Source organism: Podarcis filfolensis (genome assembly GCF_964270895.1).
Source record: "Podarcis filfolensis genome assembly, chromosome: 8".
NCBI classification, from domain to species: Eukaryota; Metazoa; Chordata; class Lepidosauria; order Squamata; family Lacertidae; genus Podarcis; species Podarcis filfolensis.
The window spans coordinates 72724767-72747818 of NC_139611.1; the positions used below are offsets into that span (position 1 = coordinate 72724767).

The 23052-nt window shown below is 44.5% G+C and overlaps 1 long non-coding RNA gene across 1 annotated transcript; it reads right to left on the reverse strand.

Moving 5' to 3' along the window:
* Positions 1-6211: 6211 nt before the first annotated feature.
* On the reverse strand, positions 6212-22645 carry LOC310769225. Its single transcript, XR_014551546.1, has 3 exons — positions 22452-22645; positions 9509-10183; positions 6212-7051 (listed from the first exon to the last, which is right to left on the reverse strand). It is a non-coding gene; the product is annotated as an uncharacterized lncRNA (long non-coding RNA).
* Between the last annotated feature and the right edge of the window lie 407 nt (positions 22646-23052).

Consider the following 23052-nt stretch of genomic DNA (forward strand, 5'->3'; position numbering starts at 1 on the left):
GTAAGTCCCACTCACATAATCAATCACATGTCATGGCACTCACTCACCATTTGAATGGGAATTCCCTTCAACTTTGGGAGGGGGTGGCCCCCTCAAATATATATATATATATATATATATATATATATATATATATATATATGGGGAGCAAAGGGACTTTGGCCCTTAGGAGTTGGCTCCCGCAATTCCCCCTGACAGGGTCGGCCTGGACTTGCTGCCTCCTCAGCAGTCAATCCCCAATGTTGTCTCCACCTCAGCCTCTTGGCAAATAGGAGCTCCTGCTGGGATCCTCCCAGCCCTTTGTTCCTTCACCCCCAACCCTTCTCAATGTTGATTTGATTCCCTCCCTTATTCCTGGTGCAGATCTTCATCCCCTCTTCCATCCATTTTTGCAGTTTGCCTCAGGTGCCGAAATGTCTTGGGACAGCTCTGTTTACCCCAGGGAAAGGGACTGATTGTTAAACCAGAAGCCAGAGATTTGGGGCTGCCGGTCCTATGCTGTGGGACCTCCTTCCAGCAAAGATTCAGGCATCCCCACTTTTGATTTCAGGTTTCCCTTGGATACTTTTGTTATTTTATGTTGACAGGTCTATGTGCCTGCTTGAAGCTTTTTTCTTTTTTCCTGACTAGCCAGGTATTGCTTTACGTTTTGTTGTCGTGAACCACCCAGAGACTGCAGTATATAAATAAAAGGACATCTGGAGAGCTTTTGAGAACTAATGCTGAGTTTCCCTCCTCCCTCCCCATTGCTTTTCCTTTTGTGCCTTTTAGATCGTAAGCCTGAGAGCTGAGATTGCTTTGTTTGGCTTTTATGAAATTTACCTGTGAGCTGCTCTGGGAGCTGTTTTTGGCTGAAGAACTGGGCAAAGGAATTATAAATCAATGCATGCAGATATAAATTAGCAGCAATGGCAACAAGGAACCTCCATGCTTAGGGGCACAATATCTTAGAAGACCAATTGCAGTGGGGGCGACAGTGAGGGATGGGATTTGTCTTTATGCCCTGCTTGTCACCTTCTAGAAGAAGGGATGGGAAATCCCCAGTGGTCCTCCAGTTGGTGCTGGATTCCACCTCTTATCAGAGATGAGGAGAGTCAGAGTCCAACAACAAGCCAAGGGACAAAAATTCCCCTTCCCTGTCCCAGAAGCTTCTGAGCAACACTTCTGGGAAGAAAGTCTTGTGCTGGACAGCTGTCTGATGCAATAGTTGTGATGCAACAGGGAACTTCTTATCATAGCTATAATGAAACTTGTTTTCCACAAATTCGGTGACATTATATTCAGGGTCATTAACCAGCAGTCCGTTCCTAGTTGCACTTCCCCCTTTATCTCCCCGCAGTTGTGACTTTTGGATTGAACATGGAGGTCTCGGGCTACAGGATCAAGAGAAAAGTCCTGTGAAAACAGGGATGCAGAAAGGGGAGGTATGGGGAAGTCGCTGAAAGAAGGTTTTAGGAAAGAAAGGTCAAGAAATTATACGTGTTTATATGTTTGTCTGTTTATGTATTGTGTTGTATTGTCTTTAATATGTGTTGAAAAACCAATAAAAAATTTATAAAAAAAAAAGTCCTGTGAAAAGACCTCCCCCCCAATACAAACCATTGGTGCCTGCTGTCCAGTGGAACTGGTAGGGCAGAATACAGGGAGACCCTCACTAGGTGGCAGTAGATGACTTATTCCAAGTATGACCATTGATCCATCTAGCTTAGTATTGTCTACACTGATTGGCAGTGACTCTCTAAGGTTTCAGGCAGGATTTTGTCCCAGCCTTACCTGAAGATGCAGCGGATTAAAACTGGGCTCTTCTGAAACAAAGAATTTATTTATGTATGCAGCAATAGTGGCAAGAGTCTTGATAGCACGAGGATGGAAGAATGAGGAAACCCCGACAAAAGAACAGTGGCAAGAGAAATTGATGAACTATGCAGAACTGGCCAAACGGACATACAAACTGCCAGATAAGGACAACTGTGACTTTAAAGAAGAATGGGAACTTTTCACAAATTAGTTAAAAAGACAACAAAATGAATTGGACTCCTTGGCAGGTTTTGAATAAACATACACAAATTTATTGATCGATAACATAGTAGATAATGTGAGGATCTGTATAATTTTATAACATGCAGAGAATAATATGGGTTGAGAAATCAGAGAGAAGAGCTGAGGGAAGTCTCTTGGGGGGGGGAGGAGGGTTTGAGGGGGGGGAATGGGAAAAAAATAATGAATATGATATGTTTTGATATGTTGTTATGTTGAAATTGCTAATAAAAACCTTTTTTAAAAACCTGGGCTCTTCTGCATGTAAGCAGATGCTTTGCCACTGAGTTGCTGTCTTTTCTCTGATCAGATCTCCCTTGCTTTTAAAAAACCAAAAAGTTAGCGCATAAAAAGAGTTTTGTTGGATCAGGCCAATGGTGTTGATGTTTTCTGCCACCTATCGTCAAAGAGTAGGTAGGAATGTAAATAAAGATTGTTTGTGTTACTGTGCGGCTGTGTTTATAGCCCATTGAAATGGCTCCCTCCAGCATGTAGCCTGCAGGATTTATTGCTTCCAAAGGCCTGTATTTAGTTTAATATGATGGTTAAAGTAAGACATAAACAAGCTGTCTTAGGGCTGGGCTGCTTTGCTGTGCAACTGGAGATGAGGAACGGTTTAAACATTCCCGAGATACTGCATTTTGAAGCCAGAGCTGGATTAAGACCTTGAGAGCTTCTCAGCACTGAAGAGATTATAGTGCCCCCTGCAGACAGGTAATCCAAAATAAAAACTAAACACTAAAATAAAAAAGCTTTTTTTCCTAAATGACACAAAATTTACATGTATGCTACAATTAAAATAGCTTCTTTTTTCTCAGTTTTCTGATTTCCAAATTCTGGATAAGTTCATCGAAGTCACTTGACAAAACATGTCTGATTCCATACAGAGTACGGAAAGTGAATTAAGTTGGCCCCGCCACATGGTTGCTCTCTGAGGAGTTTTTTTCCCCCTAGGTGAGGAAAAGAGTGTTCTGATATACAGATCTTAATCATCAACATCAGAAAATGATGACTACTTCTTCTGAAATAACAAATGTCAAATTCTTTCCCCCCCAAAATGGGGTTGCCCTTATTTTGCTGCTGCCCTGAGTGTGTGTTTAATCTGTTTATTGGGTAATCCAGCACCGTTTGAAGCATACCTGAAATGATCCAAGTTCTCTTAGGATAAGGTTACCAGATTTTTTTCAAAGAATCCGAGGACACACTTTTTTTTTAAAAGAGAAAAAAGTTATTTTTAAAAAGTTTTTTTTTTTAAAAAAAATAAAGAAGTAATATCTTCTCTTCTGTGGTCTCCTCTGTTGTGCTGCCTTCCTCTGGGCCCCGGCCTGCTCTCTTGGAGCACTAGCTGCTGTGAAGTAGGCTCGGGTTGGCCCTGGGCTCAGCCATGTGTCCTTGCCCTCCCAGTGCTCTTCTACTTCTCCTCAGTGTCGGTGGCAGCAGCAGCAGCGTGGCAAGGTAATAATAATAATAATAATAATAATTTTTTAAAAATTATATCCCGCCCTCCCCAGCCAAAGCGGGGCTCAGAGCGGCTAACAACAGTAAAAATAACACAGTTTACATAAAATCACAATCAATTAATTGAAATACATTCTAAAATCAATTCATTCTAAAATCAATTCGAAATCAAATTAATGGCAACCATTGGGCTAGAGTGCTATGAGGATTACAGAATGAGGGGGTCAGACTGCACCTTGGCCAAAGGCCTGGTGGAACAGCTCTGTCTTGCAGACCCTGCAGAAAGATGTCAAGTCCCGCAGGGCCCTAGTCTTTTGTGACAGAGCGTTCCACCAGATCAGGGCCACGATCTCCTTCCGCTTTCTCTCTCTTCCTTCTCCTTCTCCTCTCCTCCTTCTCCCTCCATCGGCTCCAGGATTTTCCTGGCCCCGGAGCGCTGCTGGGCAGTTGGCCGGGTGGCTGGGCACTCTCGCTTCCGGCTCGATTTGGGTTGTGTGTGTGTGTGCCTGCCAGTGGTTCCCCCAGTTGATGTGCCAGGCGTCCCTGGTCCTGGTTCCCCCTTGGCAGTGGTGGTGGCATTCTCAACAGCCCGGAGCCAGCCTGGTGGCGCAGTTGGCTCTGGCTGGCTTCAGGAGCTGCTCACTGCCATGGCGCCTGCCATTTTGCCTCGCCGGAAGTCCCCATATGTCTTGTGCTATTGAACCAACCACACAACATTCATCCCCTACTAAAAAATCTACAACACTTAAACTATAAATCTGGGGACATTAAATGAAATCCAGGTACATTCCGGGGATGGATTTTGTCTGGGGACAGATTTGTAAATCCGGGGACTGTCCCCGGGAAATGGGGACATCTGTTAACCATATCTTAGGATTCCCTATGAAATTATCCAAAAGCTTTTGCTGATTCACTGGTAGAGATAGAAAATAAAGCAGGAACCCTGGCCATGCAACCATTTTAAGGGAGCATATTTGCATGCCACATTATATTCAGTTACCTCCACTGTTTCAGCTCTGTCTTAATGAAGCCAATTAGCTTAATGAGATTGTTTTCCAGGAGACAGGGGCTATTTGAAACAATGCAGACTCCCTTGTGCTTCCATATGCCATTTCACCCCTTTGCATTATTTAGATTTAAGAGGCTCCTGAGCCAGGGAATGAAATAGTGACTGGCAGAATCTCTCGTTTTATGTGATTTACTTGGAACCCAGAAGCTGCGTAATAAGCCCCTTGCAAAACTGATAAAGAGGATAACTGGTTCTGTAATGCATAATGTGGTACCATTAGCAAACTGGTTTTTATGGCTTGCTGCCCTTGCCAGCATCACCTTTGTTCTTGTCTTCCTAGCAACACTTGCAGCAAACAGCTTGATGCACAAAGCAATGGGGACAAAGGATAGCCCTGCCACAACTCATGGTGAATGGGAGGAAATCTCTGGAGCTAAACTGGTATTTACCTTATTCTATATGTTAACATATAGAACACATGTTAACATACAGAATAAGAGAACAAGAAGAACGTATGTTTAAAGAAGATTGGAAAATGTTTATGGGGGGAAATGGTGTATATTTGAAAATGTGGGCAGCATTAAGATAAATTCAGCAGTGTAAATAAGTTTTGATGGATGTAATAATGGAATACTCAGTGGTTTAGATTACATAAAATATGCAGGGATTTATGTTATGCAAAATGAACCATGGAAAGAGAAGAAGGGAAGCCATTGATACTTTAAGGATGTAAAAATGAATATTCTAAAATGTAAAACAGAAAATTTAATAAAAACTATGGAAAAATAAACAAAAATAAACTGGTATTTATCAAATGCTTGAGGTGTTCAGTGGAAGGCTCTGCCCCCTGGAGGAAACCCAGGCAGCATCTTCTTTGTCACAATAAGGGATAGCTTCTGTCCTGGCCAGCAGGAGTGCCAACTTGGCCCCGCAACCGTGGGTGCATAGCCCTGGTGCCAAAATTTGTGGGTGGCCAGTCCCTTCATGGGGAATTTTGTGGGTGCTCAAGCACCCAGGGCCTGGATGGAGTTGGTATGAATGCTGGCCAGGAACGGGCAAATTGTCAATTTTGGTTCTCCAGGTTCTGTATTTTTCCAGTCGTAAATTCAGTTCTCCGCATTTCTGCAACAATTTAATTTAATTTTTTTAAATCCTCATGAAATTTCACCCATACTTTACTGTGAAATTTTCCCAAGAAACATAGTTCCATATTCTGTTTGGACTAATGCACACATTTCTGCAAGCAAATTCGCACAATATAATGCATCTTGGTGGTCATTTGGAACTGCCTCCCCCACCCTCCAAGACCTCGGCCCCAAGGTCCTTTCCCTGCAGCACGATTGCTGCCGAAATGATGGCTTCAAGCTGAGCAGTGGGAACTCATTCAGCCTCTTATCGAGGCAAGCAAATCTTCCCTTGCTGGGAGCTGGCTGCCTCCGGAGAACAGGTTTCATCAAGAGGACAGCATTGAGATATATTAAAAGGAAAGCAAAGTATGGGTCAATTTGACACTGGTGCAGAATTAGGAATTCATTAGAGTGAATAAACATGTCTTGCATGTATGCCACTACTGCGGCCCATGTTTCGTTAGCCCCCAAATGGAAAATGAGTGAGGTCCCAACCAACGAAGAGTGGCAACTTTGGTTGACAGAATATGCGCAGCTTGCAGACTTAACGTATAGAATAAGAGAACAAGAAGAACATACGTTTAGAGAAGATTGGAAAACGTTTATTGAATATATGGGAAATAACTGTGCACAGCTGAAAATGCTGGCAGCACTAAGATAAATTCAACTGTGTAAATAAGTTATGATGTACATAATAATGGAATACTGAAAGGTATAGTTTCTGTAAAATATGCAGGGATTTATGATATGTAAAATGAACCACGGAAAGAGAAGAAGGGAAGCCATTGCTATCTTAAGGATGTAAAAATGAATATTCTAAAATGTAAAACAGAAAATTTAATAATTTTATTTTTAAAAAATGCATCTTCAAGGGCTGCTTATATAGCTACAAAGGTTGTGTCCCCCCCCCCCCACTCTGCTGGGCGGTAGCAAGATATCAAGGGTTCCAGCCGCTGAGCCATGGTTGAGAATCAAGATGCAGCAGAGACTATAGTATCTTTAAGAAGTTTGGTTTATTCTACACTGGAAGCTTTCAATGGGGGGAGTGCAGAGTTTATGGCATTTGCACCTTGTCTTGTTCCCCACTGTGGCGCAGCATTGGAGTCCAAGGCATCTTGCATCCCATTCCGGTGCCTCTGTCCCAGATCTCCCATTGAATCCCCACAAAAACCCTGAGCGGTAGGTTAGGCTGAAAAGCAGTGTGTCATGAATAGGTGTGTGTGTGCATGAGTGTGGTGCATTACAAATATGAACGATGCACAGTTTATCTTCAGTTCTTGTCCTGGAAAAACACCAGCCGGACAATGTTCAGAATGAGGAATACAATCCCCAAGCCAACTGCTGAGTGGGCCAACTTCAGTGCCTGCCTGGATTTTTGCTTTGCAACCACGGTCCTTCCCATGCGGTTGGCATCTCGGGTCTGGGGAGAGAGATAAGTGAAAGTGCCTGGGATGAACTGGATAGAAGAAGAAGAGTTTGGATTTGATATCTCGCTTTATCACTACCCGAAGGAGTCTCAAAGCGGCTAACATTCTCCTTTCCCTTCCTCCCCCACAACAAACACTCTGGTGAGGTGAGTGGGGCTGAGAGACTTCAAAGAAGTGTGACTAGCCCAAGGTCACCCAGCAGCTGCATGTGGAGGAGCAGGGAAGCGAACCCAGTTCACCAGATTACAAGTCCACCGCTCTTAACCACTACACCACACTGGCTCTGGATAACCACCACACTGGATAACCTTTCTTCTCTGGCCTGGCCCATTGTCCAAAGCGTACCAAGGGCACTCCAGCCTCACAAGCTCACCTGCCATACCTGCGCCATCTCCAACATCTCCACACCTTCCGTGAGAGACGTGGATCCTAAAGTAATGGTCCTAAAGCTTGCAAGCCCAACCTTGGAGGATGGAGCAAGCTTGCTTTCTCCTGCTCCTGAGGGTACGTCCTGAACCAATGGCTTCACGTTGCAAGAAAGGAGATTCTGACTAAACTTGATGACAGTAAGAGCTGTTTGGCGGTGGGATGGACTCCCACGAGAGGTGGTGAACCTCAATGGAGGTTTTTAAGTAAAGGTTGGATGGCCACCTGTCATGTATGACCTCATTGAGATTTCTGCATTCCAGGTGGTTGGACTCTTGGGGTCCCTTCCAACTTGTCAATTCTATGATTCTATGATTCTCAATAATTTCAGCCCACAGAGTTGCCCCTTCACTCCAGGGCCTGCATACTTTTTTGTGCTATTCAAGAGGCTGTGCCCCACCCCACCCAATCTCCTGATGGCAGTAGGGCTGCTAAGACCAGGAACTGAGGAGTCAGCGTAGACCTCCTGCCTAGCTACTGTATGCCCCTCTTGTCATGGCTGAATCTTGGACATCTGTGTGGGCCCTGTCCCTCTTCCTTCACAATATGGAAGCTGCTGGGTGGGGGGAGCAGCAGCCACAAGAACCCCCTCCCCTGATCAGAGACCCCTTAAGAGGAGTTAGGGCAGAGCAACCAACCACAAGAGGCTCTTCCTTGCGGGGAACCACCAGGGTGCCTTTGAATACTCAGTTCCAAAGCATTTCCACCGCAGAGATTACAGGAGAAAGACAGAGACAGGCTGCAGCTTGAGCCATTGAAGGAGGCTGGACCAGATCCCAACTCCAGGCTTGCTTGCCTGTACCCTCTCATCTGCGGAAGCTGCACAACTCCAGGGGGAAAGCCCCCCATCACAAGGCTGGTGATGGTGGCCCTTCCTGTGGCATCCACACAATAAGCCAGTCAGGCTTTAAGGTGGGGAAGTCTTTGGTTCTGGATCTGTGCAGCTCCTGAGAAGGGCAGATGGATTTTTCATTTTTTGCTGCGATGGTCCATCACAACTTGCCTTGCTGGGTTTGACCCCAGGAAAGGAACCGACCTGGGCTTCTCCTCGCAGTCAAGAAAACCTTGACTACCCCACTCCCAGGGAGGGCCCCAAGGACTCAAGGCAGCCAGACGCTGCTTGAGGCAACTTTTGGGGGAGAAAGAAGGGAGTGGGCAAAAGGAAAATGACCAGGGTGGAGCATCCAAGGTGGGTCTCAAGCATCACCCCTGCTTAGTCACTGCTGAAGGGCAACTTCAACTGCCTCCTCTTCCTTCCTTTATTTTAAAGATGGGACTTGGGATGCAAAGTAGGACATCTGCTCCCTCAGCCAGGGTTCCTTTCATGCTCATGGAGTTGGGCTCCCTTGTAAGCATCCCCATAATTTATGCTTATGGTTATAATTCGGGGGAAATTCAATTGCTGATCTCGAAAAATTAGCTGATTGAAGTCTGGTACACAGCCTCGATGGTGAAAAGGACTAATCTAATTTGGGTGACAGGAGGCAGACAGAACTATGACTACTTTGCTGAAAAATGAGCCTTTTCATTAGGAACTCATATAACAAGGGCAATCAAATCCATATACTTCGAGATCTTTATCTAGAAAAGTTCAACATAGCAAACTTTATTATTATTATTATTATTATTATTATTATTATTATTATTATTATTATTTCATTATTACCTCAATGTTTGCTTTGGCTTTTGTCTTGCATTGTCTCTGCATGATTGGAAAATATAATACAATGCATCATTGTATAATGTCATAAGATGTGTAGATCAGGGGATGGCAAGTGAGGATCTTGGTTCATCAAAGATAATGACCCCTCCCCCTGAGGAATGGACAATTGACTGAGGACAATGTAGGGAGCTTGGCCCCCTCTGGGAATTGAAGGCTCTGACTCACCTAAATGGAAACAAGCTTGAATTTAGTAAAAACTAAAGCTTAACTGTTTGCCTGGATATTTTATCATGAGGGAATCACCTTGTACCCATAACACTGCTTCCCTCCCTCCTTCCCTCCCTCTTTCTTGCACACTCACCTGCAGAGAGTAAACTAAGGCAGCAATACCAAGGGGTAGGCAGCAGCAGAGCATGGTAAAGATGGAGTAGCCCAGGTGATCGGGTTCATTGCAGGGTTGTACAGGTGTGATGGTGATGGTCTGTGGTGGCTGAAGGATGGGATCTACTGTGGACCCTGCACCGGGTGGGGCATAATAAACTGGGTATGGGGGTTGGAAAGGAGGAGGTGCCCCATAGCCCATGGGGGGTGCCCCATAATCCATGGGTGGTGCTGGCCCAGCAGGCGGGATCAGTGGATCGAACACTTGTGAGGGTTCTTCTTCAGATGGGAGAATAGGTGGCTTCTCATTGCTCATAGTGTTCGCCTGCTCTCCTCCTTCTACCCCACTTTGCAGTTCTGCAACAAGAGTTTCTTCTCCTTTCTCCATCCTTCTTCTGTTCTGGCTGCCCCGATGAGCTGATGGGTGACCTGCTGTCTCTCCGTCTCTCTCTCTCTCTCAGGTGGTACCTTCAATTCCTTCCCTGCACTTTGCCTTCCTGCTGTTGTGGTACCTGACCAACCACTCTGAATCTTCTTCCTTCAGGATGCCTGCCTTTTGCAGCGAAGGGCTCCGGGCTCTTCTTCTTCTTTGCTCAACAGACTCTTGGATATCACTCGGGATCTTTGATTCGGTGACTTTCCTGTTTCTCACTATCTGGAAGGGAAGTGGGTAGAATGAGGGGTTAGGTGATGAATAATCCAAGCAAGCCGGCAGCTACCGGGTGTGGTTACTCGGTTAAAACAGGAAAGCAGTTCCCGTCAGTGAGGTGACTTTGGGCCAGCCATTGCCTCTCAGCCTAAGCTACCTCACAGGGTTGTTGTGGGAGGGGGAGGAACATTTCCACCCTCTTGAACTTCTTGGAGGAAAAGGTTGTACAGTGGTACCTCGGGTTAAGTACTTAATTCGTTCCGGAGGTCCATTCTTAACCTGAAACTGTTCTTAACCTGAAGCACCACTTTAGCTAATGGGGCCTCCTGCTGCCACCGCGCCGCCAGAGCCTGATTTCTGTTCTTATCCTGAAGCAAAGTTCTTAACCTGAAGCACTATTTCTTGGTTAGCGGAGTCTGTAACCTGAAGCGTATGTAACCTGAAGCGTATGTAACCCGAGGTACCACTGTATATCTTTCCCCCTCTTTTTTCATTAATTTTTTTATTAGGAATTTAAACAAAACGTATTATCTTAAACACATATCATCCTTAATTTCCCCCCATTTCCCCCCTCCCCTCCTTCCCATAAAACAACCCCCCCTCCCCACCCACCCCCGACTTCCCTCCGTTCCAATCTCTGGTTTCTCTATAAAGATGTTTTTCAACTTCTTTGGCAGGTCTTTCCCTACAATCCCTAACAGAAATGCTTTGGGTTTTTTAAACAAATGTTAGATGGAACATTTTCTTCAATTCATTGTATATCATTTCTCAAATTTTTAAAATTACATTACAGTCCCACCACATATGATAAAATGTCCCCGGAAAAGGTTGTATATCAATGTAATTAATAACAGTAACAATTACTATGATGCTAAAAGAAGACAATTAAAAATAAATAAAAATACATTTCAGAGCAATGAAAGGCTCTTCACCACTTTCTGTATTACTTGATTATTCGACAACCCTGCCCTCCATTGATTGAAAAATACCAAAGGGGAAGCAATTCTTTTCCTAGGAGAAAATAATAATAATTGTCCTACAATATCAACTGCTCAAAATGGTCTTTTATCGAGGTATGAAATAACAGCAGCAGCAGCCACAACAAAAAATTATTTTCTGTACCCCGTCCATCTTATTGGGTTGCCCAGCCACTCTGGGTGGCTTCCAACAAAACATACAAAAACACAACACAACATCACACATAAAAAACTTCCCGATACAAGACTGCCTTCGGATGTCTACAGAAGGCCACATACTTATTTATCTCTTTGACTTCTGATGGGGGGGGGCATTCCGCAGGGTGGGCGCCACTACAGAGAAGGCTCTCTGCCTGGTTCCCTGCAACTTCACTTCTCGCAATGAGGGAACCAGCAGAAGGCCATTGGAGCTGGACCTCAGTGTCTGGGCTGAACGATGGGGATGGAGATGCTTTTTCAGGTATACAGAACCAAAGCTGTTTAGGGCTTTAAAGGTCAATACCAGCATGTTGAATTGTACTGGGAGCCAATGTAGCTCTTTTAGTGTTATATGGTCCTGGCAGCTGCTCCCAGTCACCAGTCTGGCAGCTGAAATCTGAATTAATTGTAGTTTCTGAGTCGCCTTCAAAGGTAGCCCCACATAGAGCGCATTGCAGTAGTCCAAGCAGGAGATGACCAGAGCATGTACCCTCTGGCGAGACAGTGGGCAGGCATTGAGATTAAGGATGAGTGAATCTGTCAGTTGTGTTTTCACTCAGTTTCTCATTTTAGATTTTCTTATGATTTATGTGGAATTGGTTCAGTTTGGTTATGTACTTTTTGATGTCTTTATTGTTTATGGCATATTTTGTTATGTCTATAATTATGTAATTTTTAAATTCATTGTATGCTGCATTGAGCATGGTTTTAACCTTGGAAAGGTGGCATACAAATAACATGACTGATTGGTTATTTCCATATCAATTTACTTAAAAAAAATAAAATCCCCACCAGAATTTTAGTACACACCCCATCTACTTTATTCCATCTCCACTCTGGGAAAGTTCACCCTTGTCTTCATGGCTTGAAGAACCTTTAACCCAGCAATGTAGAGACTGAAGAAAGAACTGCTGTCAAATTTTTCTGTCTTGTATCTGAAACTTTTAGGGTGGACAATAAATGTAGATTGATTACTGCCGTGTGTGTGGCCTGTGTTTCTGGATCATCCAAATGACTTTCTCCTGTGTGTGGCCTTGTAGGTCTGCTTCTTTTAACAAATACTGTTTCATTTGATATGAAGGTTAAAGTAATACATTAACTGTGTGCACTTTAGATTTGTAGGCTCTATGACGTATATACTTTGTTAGCTTATGTCCCATTCGTACTGCCATATAGTGGCTGCAGGTTATATTACTGTTGACATGTTTTAATGACAGACAGTTTGCTTTATGGTGACTTTAAGATGCTATAATCATGGGAGGAGTTCATTGTCATGCTAAGTTAAAGTCCCTTCATGGTGTGCTGGTTGTGCTAGCAGAATGGCTCATGCAAAAGAAGATTCAGGAAGCCACCACAGTTTTTGTGGCTGGTTGCACAGCCGATTGCTGTAACGCCAGTACTTCCTGTGGGACAACCCGCTTCTGCTAGCGCAAATGTTGTGCTGGATTTCACGAATGTTGAATCTGGGCCCCAGGTTCATATAATCCAACCCAACTGGACTGGTCTGTTTGAAATGATTTAGTAAGCAGACCTTATTTGGTCTCCATATTTACAGTGGTTAAAAAATAATAATGAATGGAGATCATACCCTCCAACACTCCTCAGATGAAAGTAGAGACATTTCTCACCCCCCGACCCTCCTTGACACCCCATTTTTGTGTGTGCCCCCCAAGCATTTCCTATTAGAAGGGCAAGTGCCACCCCCCACTTCACCAAGAAGTCACCTGCCCCCCACTGTCCCAAGGAAGCCTCTTAATCCCGATTCGATTTGATTCTTTGGTAGATTTTTTAAAAAGGAAAAACACACACCAATAAATAAATTTTAGAAAGGGGCAAGATTAGACACTGACATACAATGTACAGTCTTGGGTTACAGACGCTTCGGGTTGTGCGATTTCGGGTTGCACACTGCGCCAAACCCAGAAGTACTGGAACTGGTTGCTTCTGGGTTTCGGCGCTTGGGCATGCGCAGAAGTGCTAAATCGTGCTTTGCGCATGCACAGAAGCACCAAATTGCAACCTGCATGTGTGCACACATGGCGCTGCGGGTTGCGAACGTGCTTCCCGCACGGATCACGTTCGCAACCTGAGTGTCCACTGTATGTTTTTGTTTAAATCAAGGCCCCTTGTGCTCTGCTCTACATCCATTTTCTTCCCACCCAGGGCAACCCTGCCCTCTGCCTGCCCCTCAGAGCCAGCACGTAAGGCGGGGCTGGGTCTTGGCAGAGGCCACCTCTCCTCTTCCTCACCTGCTCTCCAGCAGCAACCGCTACAAGCTGCCCCAAGGGAGGAGGCCAGCAATGGTGGCCACAGAGCATCCATGGAGAGGCAACAGGATGCTCATTCACAGATGCCTCTGCTCAGGACAAGTGCCGGCTCACCCTTCTCCCTAAGCTTGGCGGTGGCCAGTGCTGGTGGGAGCATCATGGTTATAAATCTGATACTCTGAAGGAGCTGAATGAGCTGGGTTTTCGCTACCCCTGGATTTGTGTGTACAACAGATGGTCAACGTCCCGACAGAAATCCATCGACATTGCTGTAGTGCTCTCTAGTGAACTTCTGTTAACTATTAACAGGCCCTGTTCCAACTAACTTGATTTCTCAGTATGTTTCCCAAAGCGGTTCAAATTCCAAATGAGGACATCCATCCAATGTCTCCCTCCATCTCAGAGCTGAGACAATTTACTACATGGGTGGGCAGGGACCCTAGAATCATAGAATCATAGAATCATAGAGTTGGAAGAGACCACAAGGGCCATCGAGTCCAACCCCCTGCCAAGCAGGAAACACCATCAGAACACTCCTGACATATGGTTGTCAAGCCTCTGCTTAAAGACCTCCAAAGAAGGAGACTCCACCACACTCCTTGGCAGCAAATTCCACTGTCGAACAGCTCTTACTGTCAGGAAGTTCTTCCTAATGTTTAGGTGGAATCTTCTTTCTTGTAGTTTGGATCCATTGCTCCGTGTCCGCTTCTCTGGAGCAGCAGAAAACAACCTTTCTCCCTCCTCTATGTGACATCCTTTTATATTTTTGAACATGGCTATCATATCACCCCTTAACCTCCTCTTCTCCAGGCTAAACATGCCCAGCTCCCTTAGCCGTTCCTCATAAGGCATCGTTTCCAGGCCTTTGACCATTTTGGTTGCCCTCCTCTGGACACGTTCCAGTTTGTCAGTGTCCTTCTTGAACTGTGGTGCCCAGAACTGGACACAGTACTCCAGGTGAGGTCTGACCAGAGCAGAATACAGTGGCACTATTACTTCCCTTGATCTAGATGCTATACTCCTATTGAGGCAGCCCAGAATTGCATTGGCTTTTTTAGCTGCCGCGTCACACTGTTGGCTCATGTCAAGTTTGTGGTCAACCAAGACTCCTAGATCCTTTTCACATGTACTGCTCTCAAGCCAGGTGTCACCCATCTTGTATTTGTGCCTCTCATTTTTTTTGCCCAAGTGCAATACTTTACATTTCTCCCTGTTAAAATTCATCTTGTTTGTTTTGGCCCAGTTCTCTAATCTGTCAAGGTCGTTTTGAAGTGTGAGCCTGTCCTCTGGGGTGTTAGCCACCCCTCCCAGTTAGGTGTCATCTGCAAATTTGATCAGGATGCCCTTGAGTCCATCATCCAAGTCGTTGATAAAGATGTTGAATAAGACCGGGCCCAAGACAGAACCCTGTGGCACCCCACTAGTCACTCTTCTCCCGGATGAAGAGGAACCATTGATGAGCACCCTTTGGGTTCGGTCAGTCAGCCAGTTACAAATCCACTGAGTGGTAGCATAGTCAAGACCGCATTTTACCAGCTTCTTTACAAGAATATCATGGGGCACCTTGTCAAATTCCTTGCTGAAATCAAGGTAGGCTACATCCACTGCGTTCCCTTCATCTACCAGGCTTGTAATTCTGTCAAAAAATGAGATCAGGTTAGTCTGACATGACTTATTTTTCAGAAATCCATGCTGACTATTGGTGATCACAGCATTCCTTTCTAGGTGCTCACAGACTGTTTGCTTAACGATCTGCTCCAGAATCTTCCCTGGTATTGATGTCAGACTGACTGGGCGGCATGTGGGTCAGTCTTGGCCCATGAGGGGCTCCAACCTGGCAAAAGAGGCTATTTCCCCTCAAACCACACCCACCTGTCCATCATGTGCAGGAGGGCAGGGTTTAGTGCTACTGGGTGTTTTGAAAACCAGAGGTTCAAAGGGCACCAAGAAGCGTTTAAAAGCCCTTTTGCAAACAGACCTGTGCTGTTCTTTAGGCCTCTGAAAACCTGCCATTTAATGAGCTGTTTGCAAAAGGGCTTTCAAAGAGCCCCTCGCTGTGCTTTGAAGTCCTAGCAGTCAGGCCTTCAAAGTGCAGCATCACCTGATGGCTGGGCAAAGATTCAACACCCCACCGCTCCAGTCTGGCACAAAGGGTCCTTGGATTGCCATGGTGGTCTTCTATTTGTATGGAGTTTTTTGCATTGTTTTGTTTCAAAAATATGATCTGTAGACTATAGAGGCACAGTCCATTCTAATATATCTGAATTCTACTATTGCATTCTGGGACCTGGGTAGCTTGAGCCATAGATATATTCTAAAGTCTGGTGGTTGATATTTGAAGACCAAGCCTCTGCTTGCACTTTGAACCTGTTCTCTTTCGAAGCAAAGGATATGGTGTTTGTAAATCGTTTCATCTTCACTTCCATTTTTGTTCCTTTTAATAATCCTTTGATAGTACAGCTCTGCTCACTTTAGACTTCAAGCACCTGCCCTACCCAGAAAACCTTGACCTGTTGCTTGCCAGTTGATAATTTGGAGACATTTGAATTTCATAGGGTAACTGTATGTTTGTGCTTTGAACTGTATGTTCATGCTTTGGTTTGAAAAGTTCAAATCAGATTGTTTCTCATCAAAATACAAACAACCTTGCATTTCTCTCCCTATCTCTTCCCTTTGCATGGAGGCTGAGATAAAAATACAATCATTAAATAAACGTCTTTTGCTAAGAAACCCACACTGCTTTTTGTCCTGCCAAACATAGAGTTCATGGTCCCTTGAGTTCAACCCCACTGTTTATTGTATGTAGGTTCATGCTGTATTTACAAGGTGTGCATCTAGGTTTGAGACTGTTTCTCCAGCACCTGCTCATAACCTACAATGACACATTTCTTTGCAAGGACTAGTGGTTTGTGTGTGTGTGTGTGTGTGTGTGTGTGTCAATTTTAGTAGGGCACCAGGTTGGGGAAGGGTGTTGCAGTTAACGGCCTGGAAGCTGCCTCCATTTCTTCCCCTTCTATTTGCCAGGAGGTGATAGGACCAGTGGCCATGATTTTAGTTTTTTTGATGTTGAGCTTCAGACCATATTTTGCGCTCTCCTCTTTCACCCTCATTAAAAGGTTCTTTAATTCCTCCTCACTTTCTGCCATCAAGGTTCTGCATATCTGAGGTTGTTGATATTTCTTCTGGCAATCTTAATTCCAGTTTGGGATTCATTCAGTCCAGCCTTTGGCATGATGAATTCTGCATACAGTCATACCTCGGGTTACAGATGCTTCAGGTCGCACGTTTTCGGGTTGCACACCGTGCCAAACCCAGATGAGAACCGGAATGGGTTACTTCCAGGTTTCGGCGCTTGCGCATGCGCAGAAACACCGAATCGCAACCCACGTGTGCACAGACATGGCACTGCAGGTTGCAAATGCTGCGGGTTGCGAATGTGCCTCCCGCACAGATCACGTTCGTAACCCGAGCAACCACTGTATAAGTTAAATAACCAGGGAGACAATATACAGCCTTGTCATACTCCTTTCCCAATTTTGAACCAAATCAGTTGTTCCATATCCAGTTCTAACTGTAGCTTCTTGTCCCACATAGAGATTTCTCAGGAGACAGATGAGGTGATCAGGCACTCCCATTTCTTTAAGAACTTGCCATAGTTTGCTGTGGTTGACACAGTCAAATGCTTTTGCATAGTCAATGAAACAGAAGTAGATGTCTTTCTGGAACTCTCTAGCTTTCTCCATAATCCAACGCATGTCTGCAATTTGGTCTCTGGTTCTTCTGCCCCTTCTAAATCCAGCTTGCACTTCTGGGAGTTCTCGGTCCACATACTGCTTGAGTCTGCCTTGTAAAATTTTGAGCATAACCTTGCTAGCGTGTGAAATGAGCGCAATTGTGCGGTAGTTGGAGCATTCTTTGGCACTGCCCTTCTTTGGGATTGGGATGTAGACTGATCTCCTCCAATCCTCTGGCCACTGCTGAGTTTTCCAAACTTGCTGGCATATTGAGTGTAGCACCTTAACAGTATCATCTTTTAAAAATTTAAATACTTCAGCTGGAATATCATCACTTCCACTGGTCTTGTTATTAGCAGTGCTTTCTAAGGCCCATTTGACTTCACTTGTGCGGCAGCGGCGTGGCGGCAGCGGCAGCAGGAGGCCCCATTAGCTAAAGTGGTTTCTCAGGTTAAGAACAGTTTCAGGTTAAGAACGGACCTCCAGAATGAATTAAGTTCTTAACCCAAGGTGCCACTGTATATACAACATGTAGTTATCTTCATTTCAGTCAGTCCAATAAGGATATCTATGCTCACAAAGAAAACTACAGTACATATAATTTCAACTATGTGTTTTCTACCCAAACATAAGACCTCCCATTCTCTCTATGTTTCCCTTTGTAATAAACACATTACTTTAATTTGTCATTATTATTTGGTAAAAATTCTCTTTTCTATTTTGAAGTTATTTTCCTTTATATATATCATTTACAGAAATCATTCAAAGGCAACTACCGTGCTTATATTACAGCTATTTTACAAGTAGTTCTTGAAGTTATCCCATTCTAGAATGAACTCCTGTCTGGGTTTGTCTCTGATTCTTTTGCAACTGTTTCTTTCATTAACTTCGCAACGTATGCATTCAGTCACCCTGAGCCACCACTCATGCAACAAACCAAATCAATAGAAATGGGATGTGGGCTTACAGCACAAAGAGAAAGGCGGCCGGGCTGCGGTGCATGTAGCACAACAGCATGAGGCTAATTAGCACACAAGCTGAAATATCCTCTGATATGGGAATGAAGGGTTATTTGAACCCCTGGACTTGGCAGTGATTATCGAGGGGTTTTAATAGCCTGTGCCAGTGGAGAGTGAGGATTTCCCCCCAATAACAGACCCAAACATATATTTTCATTATTACAGTTACAGATAGGTAGCCGTGTTGGTCTGCCATAGTCAAAACAAAATTTTTTTTTCCTTCCAGTAGCACCTTAAAGACCAACTAAGTTAGTTCTTGGTATGAGCTTTCGTGTGCATGCACACTTCTTCAGATACACACTGAAGAATATACACGCCGCTGCCGCACAAGTGAAGTCAAATGGGCCTTAGAAAGCACTGCTAATAACTAGACCAGTGGAAGTGATGATATTCCAGCTGAAGTATTTAAATTTTTTCAGTGTATCTGAAGAAGTGTGCATGCACACGAAAGCTCATACCAAGAAATAACTTAGTTGGTCTTTAAGGTGCTACTGGAAGGAAAATTTTTTTTTTGTTTTCATTATTATTCAGTGAAATACAGATCTCTTGTGCGTGGCGTCAGTCGGTTTGTCCAGTGCTTTACAGAGAAGACCCGGGTCATACCAGATTTTGAATCTGGCTGATAAATGGACATTTTGCGCAAATGTTTTGCAATTTTCAGTTCCCCTGCCATAAGAAAGGACTTAAAAAAAAATAGTGTATTCATGGGAGAGAACGAAGTACGCATATGCTATCTTCTGGCTGTTGTGGTTTAGAGGATTGTTTCAACTCTCACGCTATGCTAGGGAGGGTTTACCCTAAAGACTTTCCTGCCCTCCTCAAACCCTCTCAAATGCATGCAGAGTTACTGAGAAAGAATATAGTCACTAGAATAAGTTATGCTTGATCCTTAATGCTGTTAGCTCAACATTTCTTTGCAAGGCAGATTGTATATTTATAGCCCAGGGTGATAGGACTGAAGTCTCATCACAGTGAGCTAACCGTTAGGTTAGGAAATGCCTGGTCTCTTCATAGACTGAAATCTCTCTGTGCTTTTGAATGAGATGCCCATTTGGCCAATGGGGGATTCCTGAAAAACAAATATTGGCTCCAGAAGAGGGATTTTGCCCACCCCAACACCCCCATTTGCTGAAGATTTATGGACAGAAGGAAGACCACAGCAGTGTTTGCAAGAGTCACATAAATAATGCTGAGTCCAGAGAGAAAATAAATACTGCTCACATTTTAGGGAGGAAAATGAACAAAAGCAGTGTATGAGGAAAAATAAACAGAGAGGCTTTTTTCTTTCTTATTTCAGGCCTTCTACATAGCAGGGAGACATTGAATCAAACATGCAGAGGAAAACTACCTCCAAACTACACGGCCAATCAGGGTGTGTATTGTCTCAGCAAACATCATGCCATTCGGTCTGGTTGCTAAGCAACATTTCCACCTGTACACTTCTTGGCTAGTTGACTTTAACACTAACCCTTTAGTTACAGATGGAATGATCTCTGCTGTTGGCACTTCCAACAAGCAGAAGTCAAGCATTAGCAGCTGGATCCTGGAGACGTGTGTGTGTGTGTGTGTGTTTCTTTGAGGAGCGTAAAACTGGCCGCAAGCCAGGGAACATAGTCTGTCTGGCTCGGACAGATGCTAGCTGACAACTGTCATGTTTCTGCATGATGCTGGAGCCTGAAATAAAACTTAGGACCCTCCCTGACTCCTAGGCTTCATCGACTTTACTCTCCTTTCCAAGATCAGTATGCAATTCCCTTGCAGATCAGCCCCACCTCACCTCTGACTGCTAGATCCCACTTCCTGATCTGTCAGTCACCTTGTCTCCTCCAAAGAGAGACACTGAAGCTAAACAGTTTACATGACGACCTCGGACTCTGTCTTCTCTTTCCCAGAAGACTTTACTGGCTCACAACAGAGCTATCATTGCAAAGAGGGACGCAGCTTAGAGGAAGGCGCTGCAAAGGGGGTGCAGCTTTGCAGGAAATGGGAAGGCTTCCAGGACTGTTATTTTTAGCTGCAGCACTAAACGGAACTGTGGAAAGAAATCTGACAAACCCCCTCACACAAACATGAGTGTTTTAAGAGCGAGGAAGCTAGACAAAGAGGGGCCAGGGTCGTGGTGGAGGGACGTAAGCCCTGGAATTCAACAGGGGACCAGTTGCAGCAGTTGAACTTCTGCCTCTATTCCAGGGAGAGAAACGTTTGCAAACCTACTGGGGTCAAACTGAATGACCTGACTTGGATCAAGGCAGCTTCTTACCTTCCTATGATATTCTCTGGAGGGAGGTGGAAATCCCCAGCAGTTTGTGGGTGGGCAGGGGAAAAAGAAAATCCCTGGAAAAGTCCCTTCTGGGAAATTTTGGCTCGAATGAAATGTTAGTTCGCCTTAGTTCACAAAGGAAGCAGTGGGCTGAGGGAGAACGGAAAGATGCAAAGGTCATAGCTATTGCTGTCTTCAGCAGGTGATCAAACCGCACTATGTGGGGAGCCTGAGGAAAAAAAGAACTAGCAACAACAGCTTGCCACTAAGTAGGCTTCTAAGTGGTTCGTAAAATACCAAAGCCAATCACACAAACTTTAAAACATGTTGCAGGAACCCCACCCCCAATCATTCAGTTTGTACAAACACGACACACACACACTCACACACAGCATACACGACGCTTCCGTTTTAAATTCATAAAAAATCAGCTATACATCGGATCTGTACCGTTCTACTTTTATTTTACACCATGAAGGAAGGACTATCAAAGGGGGGGGGGGAGACTTGACACAAGGCAGCCATAATCCCCAAGCGTATCAACACATCTGCAGCAAGCCCTAGCCAGTTGGCATGCCAACCTTGATGGCCCTAGACAGATCATTACACTCACAAAGGACCTGCATATGGAAGTGGATTCAGTACGGACTGAAACAAAGGACAGTGATCAGCCCTCCCCTCTGGGGGCAGGAAACAGTGAACTCCTCTTTGTCCTCAGGAATGTAATCATGGGGAGGGGGAAAGGAGGAACCGGACAGGTGACAAGACACTCAGGTTACCACCACAACTCCTCCCTGAACCCCTCCTCTTTGTGATGTGTCAATGATGTAGTCATGATGTAGTTATGATGTAGTCTTAGGGGTGTAGCATGGGGGATTAGTAGCTAATAAAAGTTGGGTCTTCTTTTGTTCAGGGCTTCCATCTTGTTCCACCTTGTGGCAGGTGGGAGTCCTGTCACGACAGTCTTCAATAAAGACCAAGCCTACTGGCTGCTGTTTTGCTCTGGTATTCGTGGCTGGTGTCCTTGTTTTTTTGTCCAAGAGAGCCCTCAGATTTCTCCGTTAACAACATAGACGTTTAAGTTTCGTTTTTTCTGTTAAATTGTGCAGCAACCAGATTTTTGAGAGACTTTTACCTTCCAGGGAGCTGGAATTGTACCACCAAGCTCATGTTATGCCTTTAGTAAACCTTTACTAATAGAGTTTACTGAGGTTGTTGATGTTGTTTTGAATTACGCATCGTCTTGCAAGCTATTCTGCTCTGCTACCAACCAAGCAGGCGTGGCTGGGGTCATTTGAGCACAAACCCTGACATACTGACATGCATTCTACTAATATTTATCCAAAGCACATTCCAATGTATACGTAGCAGAGTAAAAACTTAAACACATTGCAGGATTGCCAATAAAGAGACCAGAGGCAATTAAGATTTCATCCAGCAGAGCTTTACTGCTACAGAAGGCAAATGAGCATAATGGTCACAAATCCAATACATTCAGGATTGGCACTGTCCATAAGAAATCCAGTTGCAGCAGACTTAATTTAAACTTATAATATAATAATATAATAACTTATAATATAATAACTTATAATAAAACTAAAACTAAAACTGTAACACTAAGCATACTATATACAGAACACTACACCAAAAGGACGTGGGTGGCGCTGTGGTTTAAACCACTGAGCCTCTTGGGCTTGCTGATCAGAAGGTCAGCGTTTCGAATCCCCACGACGGGGTGAGCTCCCATTGCTCGGTCCCTGCTCCTGCCAACCTAGCAGTTCAAAAGCACGTCAAAAAGTGCAAGTAGATAAATAGCTACCACTCTGGCGGGAAGGTAAACTGTGCTTCCATGCTCTGTTCTGGTTTCGGTGTTACGTTGCCACAGAAGTGGCTTAGTCATGCTGGCCACATAACCCGGAAAAACTGTCTGCAGACAAACGCTGGCTCCCTCAGCCTGTAAAGCGAGATGAGAGCCGCAACCCCAGAGTCACCTGCGACTGGACTTAACTGTCAGGGGTCCTCTACCTTTATCTTTTTACACCAAAAGGAAAGAGAGACAGAAAGTGAAACCCAGGCTCCTTCTGGCCTTATGATTATAGCCAGCATGACCTTGACAAAAAGAGAGAACAAAACCAACTTAAGCCAGCTGTACTCAGCTTCTCTGAATAAATGACCCAAATATCATGAACCTTCTGCTTGCTTCTAGGCAGAATAGAAACTTACATGTCAACTAGAAATTTCCAGCTTACACCAGTTTCTTTCACACAGAGAAACTTTGAGAACCCTCTTGAATAAATTGGAATAGGAAAGATCAGATCAACACTTTCTGTACCAAGAAATGCAAACTGACGCATACTGCTAGGTCAGCATGAGAAAAAGAGTGTGCTACAATTTCAGAGGAGCTATGTTGATGTACTGGA